Below are 9,045 nucleotides of genomic sequence, written 5' to 3'. Positions count from 1 at the left end.
AGCCGTATCCCGGTTAAATTCTACAAATTTAGGTTGAATAACATCTGATTTTTTTATTAGTTCTATCCAATGCGGGTTTATTTTCCATACCTTCTGGCTTCCCATCTCCCCTGTTTTTAGTGTAGTCATCATTGGAGAGTGATCTGAGATCCCTCTTGGCCACTATTCAATTTTTTCCACCAACTGTAAAGCCAGATCATTACCCAGTGTCATATCTATCCTGGAGAGCGTAGAATATGAGGCAGAACGGCAGCTATACTGCTGGACTCCTGGGTTCCACGCTCCAGACATCTCTTAAACCCACTTCCTCCAGAAATTGACCCAGTCTACCCTGCTCCATGGGCTCCACCAATGTCCTTTCTGGGAACCTATCAAGCTTAATATCCAGGACTGCATTAAAGTCACCTATTATTATAATAGGGATTTTTTTCTGCCCCCAGCAAAAATTCATTAAGTCTAAACATAATATCCATTTTAAACGGTGGAGGGATATAAATATTTGCCTGGAATATATACTCTATCCTCAATTAAACACTGCAAAAAAAGTATCGACCTTTCTCATCTATACTGGCCCGCCTGCAGGAAAAATTCACCCCATTTCTTACCATAACACTTACCCCTCTACTATATGATGAATATACCGAGTGGTACTGATGTTGGTATTTTTTATTCTGTAAACGGTGTATTGCATCTTTATTTAGGTGGGTTTCCTGCAGGCAGACCAGCCCAACTCCACATCCCTCCATAATAGTTAACACTGCTGCCTTTTTGGCCTGCGTTCCCAGTCCCCTAACATTCCAGGATCCTATCTTAAATGTTTTAACTTGCATGTAAGGGTGGGGAATGTGTATCCAGCTGTTGAACTTGCCTTTTCCATACTATATTTATTACCAAGCCTCGCCCTACCTCAGTTCTCGTAGTCTCACTTTGCACTCCCTAAGACTCCATTTTTGTTGCTATTACCAAGATCACCACACAACCACGTTTATAATTCCCAAAACTAAGGAGATATGTTTGAACAAAATTCAACCCCATCTTTTCTTTTATCATCATAGATATTCCTATGCACATTAAGTGTGTCATAACGTAAACAATATAATATAACCAATCCTTATAATCTTTTACAGTGATTCTCATGATATTTCTGTGCTCTATACCTTTCTCTTTTTTTTCCCCTTTTCCTTGACTTCCATATAAGTTACAAATTCTTTGTGTGGATGATCCATCTTTACCAGTGTTCCCCCCCTTTGGTACCATTAAAAAGGAAACAAAAAACTCAGGATCAAAAAACAAAATCTGATCACCCCAATCCACATGGGGGGTTTGGGTGCCCCCAACATAACCTTTTACTACAAGGCAGTCCTTCTAGACCAACTTAAACTATGGTGGAATACGTCTACCCCATCCAACTGGGTGCAGATAGAAGCGGTAGCAATGTCTGCAGAACCTACACTACTTCTATCTGCCTCGCTTCTCACACCCAGCGTAAGATATCCACTGGACACTATCTCTGCCTCCCTCAGAGTGTGGGCCTTACTTCCCCAAATGTCGAAAGGTCTACCACACTCCATACTACAATTTATCCCAACTCAGTCGCTCACGCTTGTTCTCCCTGACCTCCCAATACAACCATGGATCGACGCAGGTATCACTGATCTCAGAAAAATGTTCTCCACATCGCACTTGAGATCCTTCGCAGATCTCCAATCCTCCTATAATATCTCCTCAAAATCCTTCTACATCTACTTAAGGATCAGATCCTTAATCAACAAAACCGAATGGAAGAACCACCACGGGATCCTGCACAGTACAATTACGTATTTCACCACAAAGGATCATGCCTGTAAAGGCATTTCGCACCTATATAAAGAACTGTCTCGACCTACAGAGTATCCACTCCAATCACAAATCCTAAAATGGACTGAATGTATTCCATCTAGCCCACCTAACAGTGTGTGGTACCGTGCTCTCTCTTTACCTGCCAAGCTTTCGCACTGTACAGCACACTGGGAATCTTTACAAAAGCTCTTCCAATACTGGTACTACACACCCAACAGACTTGCTAAGATCTTCCCAGATGTATTACCCTTATGTTGGAGAGGTTGCGGGTCCCCAGGCTCTCTTTTTTCACATTTGGTGGGAGTGCCCGAATCTTAAAAACGTCTGGACCCAAATTCGGACCGTTCTTCACTCAATCACCCATACTACAATGACCTTATCACCTGCTGACCTTCTTCTTGGTTTAATGATTCCATCTTGGCCAAAAAAATTCCAAACAGTGTCCACTCATATTCTGATCGCTGCTAGGTTGGCACTCGCTAGGAAATGGAAAAACTCACAACCTCCCGATGTCCGAGAAGTAATTACCATCTTAAACTCCAACTTTAAACTGGAACACAGCTTCTCCAAAGCTCAACTTACTACAAAGTATTCCTCAGGGACTGGGATCCTTGGATCAATGATCCAAGAAGTACGCAACTTACATAATACCTGGCACTAGCCTTACCTATTGGAAAATCTGTTCCATACCGTACTCTTTCTGTTCTACCTTATAGGTTGTTGATAGGCACACACTATACTTAGAATTGTGCAAATAGCTTATGTTACCACTATTACGTTCTACTAATGTGATTGCCTATCCACTTCACAGTGTAAATTGCCTTTGTTAATGTTTAATATCCGCTCTTACCACCAGTGACGATTGTTAATATCCATATACCAACCCGTTGTTGACTTATACACTTATGTACTGAGGCTCATACATTCTATTAATGTAACAGACTATACTATTGCATTATCGCCTCTGTAAAGCTCGTATATATCTGTTTACCATGGAAAAATATTAATAAAAATCTTAAGTTAAAAAAAAGGATATTTCCCATTTCTCTTGCTTTTCGGAACAATGTCACTTTGTCCTTATAATTAAGGAACTTAATCAGGAGTGGCCTGGGATAACTACCTTCCAATGGGGCTCTAAAAGGAACTCTATGCACTCTCTCAATAGAAAACATTTTTGAAAATGATTTTTTTCTGAAGAGATCAACTAGCCAACATTCCAAGAACTCAATGGGATTTAGACCCTCGCTCTTTTCAGGAAGCCCGACTATCCGCACATTGTCCCTTCGGAGCCTAATTTTCCATCTCGTACATTTTTATCCCGTATCTAGTAAGCTGTGTCATCTTCCAATTGGCTAGTCCTAATCTCCAGGTCAGCTGTCCTTTCTGCTGTTTTCTGTAGGTCTCGTCTAACCAGTATCGGGTCCTCCTTCATTTGGTCACAAAGTTCTTTCAGCGACTAGTTGCATGCATTCACCACCAGGAATACATCCTTTATTGTTGGTTCATTCTCTAAAAGCAAAGGGGTCTCATTCATAGCATCTACACTATGCTCATCTGTTCCCAGGTTCTTATTAGTTAGGGTTTTTGTTACTACCGCAAGTGATGTATTAATATTTGACTGCCCCTGGCTTTTTCTGTCTGAGAGTGCACCCTGTTGTACTTTGGTTGTTTCACTTTTTTAGGGGGGGTCTGAGTCGAGGAGTGTGCATACTGCTCCAATTTTGCTGCGGCAGATTGTTGCAGATTTTTTCCCCCTTTTCTTTTGAGGAGCGTAAATGCTGCATCCTACTCCCCCTGGCCACTCTTCAAAAGAAAGGAAATCAGTCCTGAGTCGATCTTGAGGGATAAGGTTATTATAGGTATTCTGAGGCTACACCCACACATATATGTCCAAACGGCCCCCAGTACCCAGTTGTTGTTATTACAGGCACTTTAAACCTTTTAACTTTAACTTGGTGGCTTTTTATAGTGTTTCAGCAGGTACAGTCTCTGAATCTGTTTTTATTTTAGTTACCGTTTTTTTTTTTGTTTTTAGTTACTCACGCAGCCCTCTGAACAGTGTCAGCAGTAAAAGGTCAAAAGGTCTCCTCTCTTAAACCACTCACCAACCTCCGTATCTCCACCGCTCCCAGGGCCCTTCCAGGGCCCTTCCAGGGACAATCAAACAGGTTCCTACCCGACTCCTACCCGACTCCTTATCCAGGGCGAGCACCTCCGCCACGCCGATTGCCTCTCTCCTCTCGGTACGGCGTGCAGCACTCCTCTCAGCCAGGCGCAGCAGCACACAGTGTATGACATCACACAGGGGCCTTCGGAGCCACTCGCAGAGTCTTCGGATCAGCTCGCAGATCTCTGGCTGCCTCTGGCGAACCCGCCGACACTCCTTCCCCGCTCTGATGTCAGACTAGGCTCCTCAGTGCTCAGCCTTCTCAACAACCGCCGCTCATTGCTTGATCGATGGCCAGGTAGGGAGCAGTACACAGCACCCCTCGCACCTCTCCTCACTCCACCATACTCATTCGGTCACGCCTCCCATGCCCACATATTTAAATGGTGTTCAAATCACACATGTGAGGTATCACTGTGATCATTAGAGTGAGAGCAATAATTCTAGCAAAAGACCTCCTCTAACTGCAACCTAGTAACCGTTACATTTTTTTAAAGAGTCGCCTATGGAGATTTTTAGGTACCGTAGTTTGTCTCCATTCCATGAGTGTGCACAATTTCAAAGCGTGACATGTTTGGAGGTCTAAGTAATTTTCTACAGAAAATACAGATTTTAACTTTAACAAATGTCAGAAATAGGCTTAGGCATTAAAGGGTTAAGCCCTCATTTCACATCAGAAGTCCACACCCTTTACATCAGAAGCCTACATCAGAGTCCCCCTTCATATCACAGTCCTCTCTTCACACTAGAGCCCCCCCCCCTTCATATTAGAGGCCCCCTCCAGCAAAGAGATATACTTAGTACTGATGGGGTTGCTGACGCACCTGCCAGATTTACAGAAAGTCAGGAATGGGGGGGTGAAGCAGGTCAGGATGGGGGTGGATTCCAGATGCAGTGCTCCCTCAATCCTCACCACCTTAGAGCACTTTTTTTGATCAATCGATTTTTATTAATTTTAATAATAAAGCATATTAAATATATATCGTACAGTAAATGTCAAATACGAGTAAACAGAAGATATCCGGTAAAACATATTAACATTCTTATAGGCGTACAGTTCATCCATTAAGTAAAATAAAAATTGAGTATTTTTATTCAATTATAGCTACAATACATCCAAATAAAATGCAACTAGAATTTGAAAACACAGTAAAAGTATATTGAGATATGGTTTAAGATTATTTCAGAAAATCAGCGGATTTTGACCATCCTTCCCTGATGAAGTCACATGGTACGTGACGATATGCGTCGGAATAGAAGGAATTAGGACACCGGAAGTGACGACACTGGAAGTGACGTCCGTGATACGAGCGGAACGCTCGGCTGTTTTCGATATGCAAACTGTCTGTCTTATGTTTGTGAGTACCGCTCCACTATAGTTTTTTTATTAATAAAAGTTTAAATGTACTTCACCATTGGAGCCTACCTTTCTTTTTCCCTATGAGACCTTGATACTGATTTATCAACAACTGGTGTGGGGACAATACCAATTTTCCGGGAGTAGGGATACACCGCCCTGGATTGTTTGCCATCTTTTTGGTCTGCTGTTTACCTTACAGCAGTAAGGTAAGGGGCCACTCCACCCGATGTGCGTTGAACACTGAAGAGGCACAAGAGTCTACATACACTGTTCTCTGGCACTTTCTATCTGGAGAAGCACCTTATGAATCACGTGTCACTTTACTTTTCTATATAGAGACTCATTTTTTATATTTTTTTTAGTTGCTGTATTTGCACTGTGTGATTCACGTTTGTGTCATCATTGACATATGTGTTTATTTATTGTGCTTGTTTTTGCTGTGTGAGGAGTCTGATTGCACTCTATTATTGCACTGGTTTGAGCTTCGCATATGCGACTTTGGATGTATGAATTTCTAAGCACTGGACACTTTATTACCTTCTGTGTGTTTTTTATGGTGTAATTTAAGCACCTGACACTTTATTCACTTATTGTATTAATTACCTTGTATAATTTGTGGCTGCAATAGTTGGATTACACTATTGTCTATTTGTATGTAATTTGTTCACCCTGGAAATAACCTGTTAAGGGGTCATTACTTAATTAATTGTATGCACTAGGCACTTTAGATTAATTTATTATTTTTAAGGTAGCGCAACACCATTTATTTGATTTTGATAAACGTTTTTCGGTGGTAGGGCTTATACCTCTGTCGGTGGATTGCTGCAACCTGCCCCCAGTATTAATTTAAGTTTTATATGATAGCGCAGGGATACTCTAATTTTGTCTCAGATACCATCTAAGTGTAATTTTTTGAGTAAATTCCCATAGTGCTGAACTTTTAGTAGTTTTGTAAACACTTTTTAATGCTTGTTCCCATTGTTGGTCTGTAAAGGACTTTTGTAAGTCATTTTCCCAATGTGTATGAGAGGTTGATTTTGTGAAAATACTTTTGAGGTGTAAGATATTATATATTAAGGAGATTCCTTTTTTGTGGGGTGAGGAGGAGTTAAGAAACTCCCATATTGTTGGCGAGATATTGTATAAAGGAAGTTTGAGTTTATTGAGGCATTGTTGTAAGAGGGTATATGTAGAGATGTCTGAATGTAGTAAGTTAAATTGTTTTTGTAGGACAGAAAAGGATTGCGTATGTGTACCTATAAGAAGTTGGTTTATGTATTTGATGCCTTTTTGAGACCAATGTTGTAGTGATAGGTCATGTGATAAATGGTGTAAAGATTCGATAGGGATCGATATTTGTGGTATATTTGGTTCACAATGTATTTCTTGGTTTAAAATTTTCCAAGCTTTGGTCGTGGCAATCATGTTAGGAGGTAAATCTTTGGGCAGTTTAGTCCCCAGTGGAGTACTTAGAAGCCAGTCCTTCAATCCGGGACTTAATAGAAAGGTATGTTCAATGTTACTCCATAGTTTACTTGGGGGGTTTTGAAACCATTCTTTAGATTGATCAATTATTACTGCTATATAGTAATCTTCGAAATCAATAGATCCTGACCCTCCCGCCAGTTTGCGATTTCTTAGTTTGGAATGAGCACATCTAGGTTTTGTTCCGTGCCAGATACATTGGTTGAGTAACCTTTGAAGGGATGTGAAGAAGTATTTAGGAATGGGGATAGGTAAAGTTCTAAATAGGTAAAGGATTTGAGGTAAATGCATCATTTTGAACGCTGCTAATCTTCCAGTTCATGAAAGTTCCAATTTAGTGATCTTCTGGGATTCTGTATGCAATTTATTCAGAAGGGGTTTATAGTTTGACTTAAAAAGGTGTTTAGTAGATCTTGTGAGTTGTATACCCAAATAAGAAATATTATCTTCAGACCATGAAAAGGGGTATTGGGCTTGTAGGAGGTTTCTAGTGGTAGCATCCAATTTTAGATCCAATATATTTGATTTTGTTGTATTTAGTTTGTATAGGGATGCCTGACTGAACCAGTCCAATGTTTCGCAAACTGCGGCTAGTGATGAGGTAGCGTTTGTTAATATAAGAATTATATCATCCGCAAAAAGATTACTTTTATGAGAGGTGGAACCCAAGGTTATTCCCGTAATCTTAGAGTTTTTACGTATATATGTTCAGCCAAGGGTTCCATTGCCAAATTAAAGATTAAAGGTGATAGCGGGCAACCTTGGCGTGTACCATTTGATATGTGGAATGGTTGGGAAAGCATATTGGCGGAAAATACTTGAGCCGATGGGTGGGTATATAATGCCATGATAGCATTATATATGTAATCCTTAAATCCGAATTTTAATAGGACCTTTTGTAGATATGTCCATTGTACCCGATCGAACGCCTTCTCTGCATCCAAAGAGAGAAGCAGAGAAGGCGTTCCACTAGATTCCACATGATGAATTAGATCTATCATTCTTCGTGTTGCATCAGGAGCCTGTCTCCCTTTAATGAAGCCAGATTGATCTTTATGTATCAGATCAGGCACAAACTAGGCGTCTAGCTATAGTTTTAGCATACATTTTTAGATCAAGGTTAAGTAGGGAAATTTGTCTGAAATTTTGGGGTGAGGTTGTATCTTTCCCAGGTTTCGAGAGCGTAACAATGAGTGCTGATAATGATTCTGCAAGGAAATTAGAAGACAATGCAGTTGTATTAAAGAATTTCGTTAGATGGGGAGTCAGATATGGGGAGAATTGTTTAAAATATTCCCCCGAAAGACCATCGGGACCCGGAGCTTTATTGCTTGGTAATGATGCAATAGTTGCAAGAATTTCTGTGGTAGGGAATGGTGCATTTAAGTAAGTTAATTGGGATTCAGTTAGGGTAGGTAGGTTAATTTGGTTAAGAAACTTATTAATTTCCTCCGGGGACGGTTGGTGGGTGGAAGCATCTGTATGAAGATTATAAAGATCACTGTAAAAATCACTAAAAGCATTTGCTATATCTTGTGGATTAGATAATTTATCTTTTGATTGTGGGTGGAAGATATAATGGATTTTAGATTTAGTTTGTATACCTTTAAGTCGCTGAGCTAATTTTTTACCAGCTTTGTTAGATGTGGAATATGATGTAGCTTTAAATTTACGTTGCATGTATTCATATTTGTGCAAAAGGAGAGCTCTAAGTTCCTGTCTAAGCTGCATTAGTTGAGCTAGAGTGTTAGGTTGTGATGAAGCTTTATGCTCAGACTCTAATTTAGCAATTTGGGAGGTAAGGGAATCATTTTGTTGTCATTTCTAGTAATGATCAATGTAGCTGGGTATCGCCATTTATATAGTATTTTATGATTGTGCATACTCTTAGTTATTGGATTTAAGTCTCTTCTTAGTTGTAGTGTATGTTTGGAAAGATCAGGGAATATTTGTACACCCTCGAATGGGCGTGGAAGTGGGCCTTTGGATCTAGCTTCATACATCATTTTTTCTTTGACATGGAAAAAATTGATCCTCATAAGTACATCTCTCGGTACCAAAGTTGCCAAATGTTGTCGTTTTGCAATTCTGTGTATTCTATCAATAATCAAATCTCTTGGTGTAATTCCTGGTAAAATTGTGAGAATCAGGTCCTTTGCGTATTTGGTCAAATCTGGCGTGTTAACACTTTTAG

Source organism: Lithobates pipiens, unplaced genomic scaffold (assembly GCF_037356315.1).
Source record: "Lithobates pipiens isolate NorthernLeopardFrog02 unplaced genomic scaffold, aLitPip1_a1.2 Scaffold_16, whole genome shotgun sequence".
Taxonomy (NCBI): domain Eukaryota; kingdom Metazoa; phylum Chordata; class Amphibia; order Anura; family Ranidae; genus Lithobates; species Lithobates pipiens.
Note: the sequence above shows the minus strand (reverse complement) of the source record.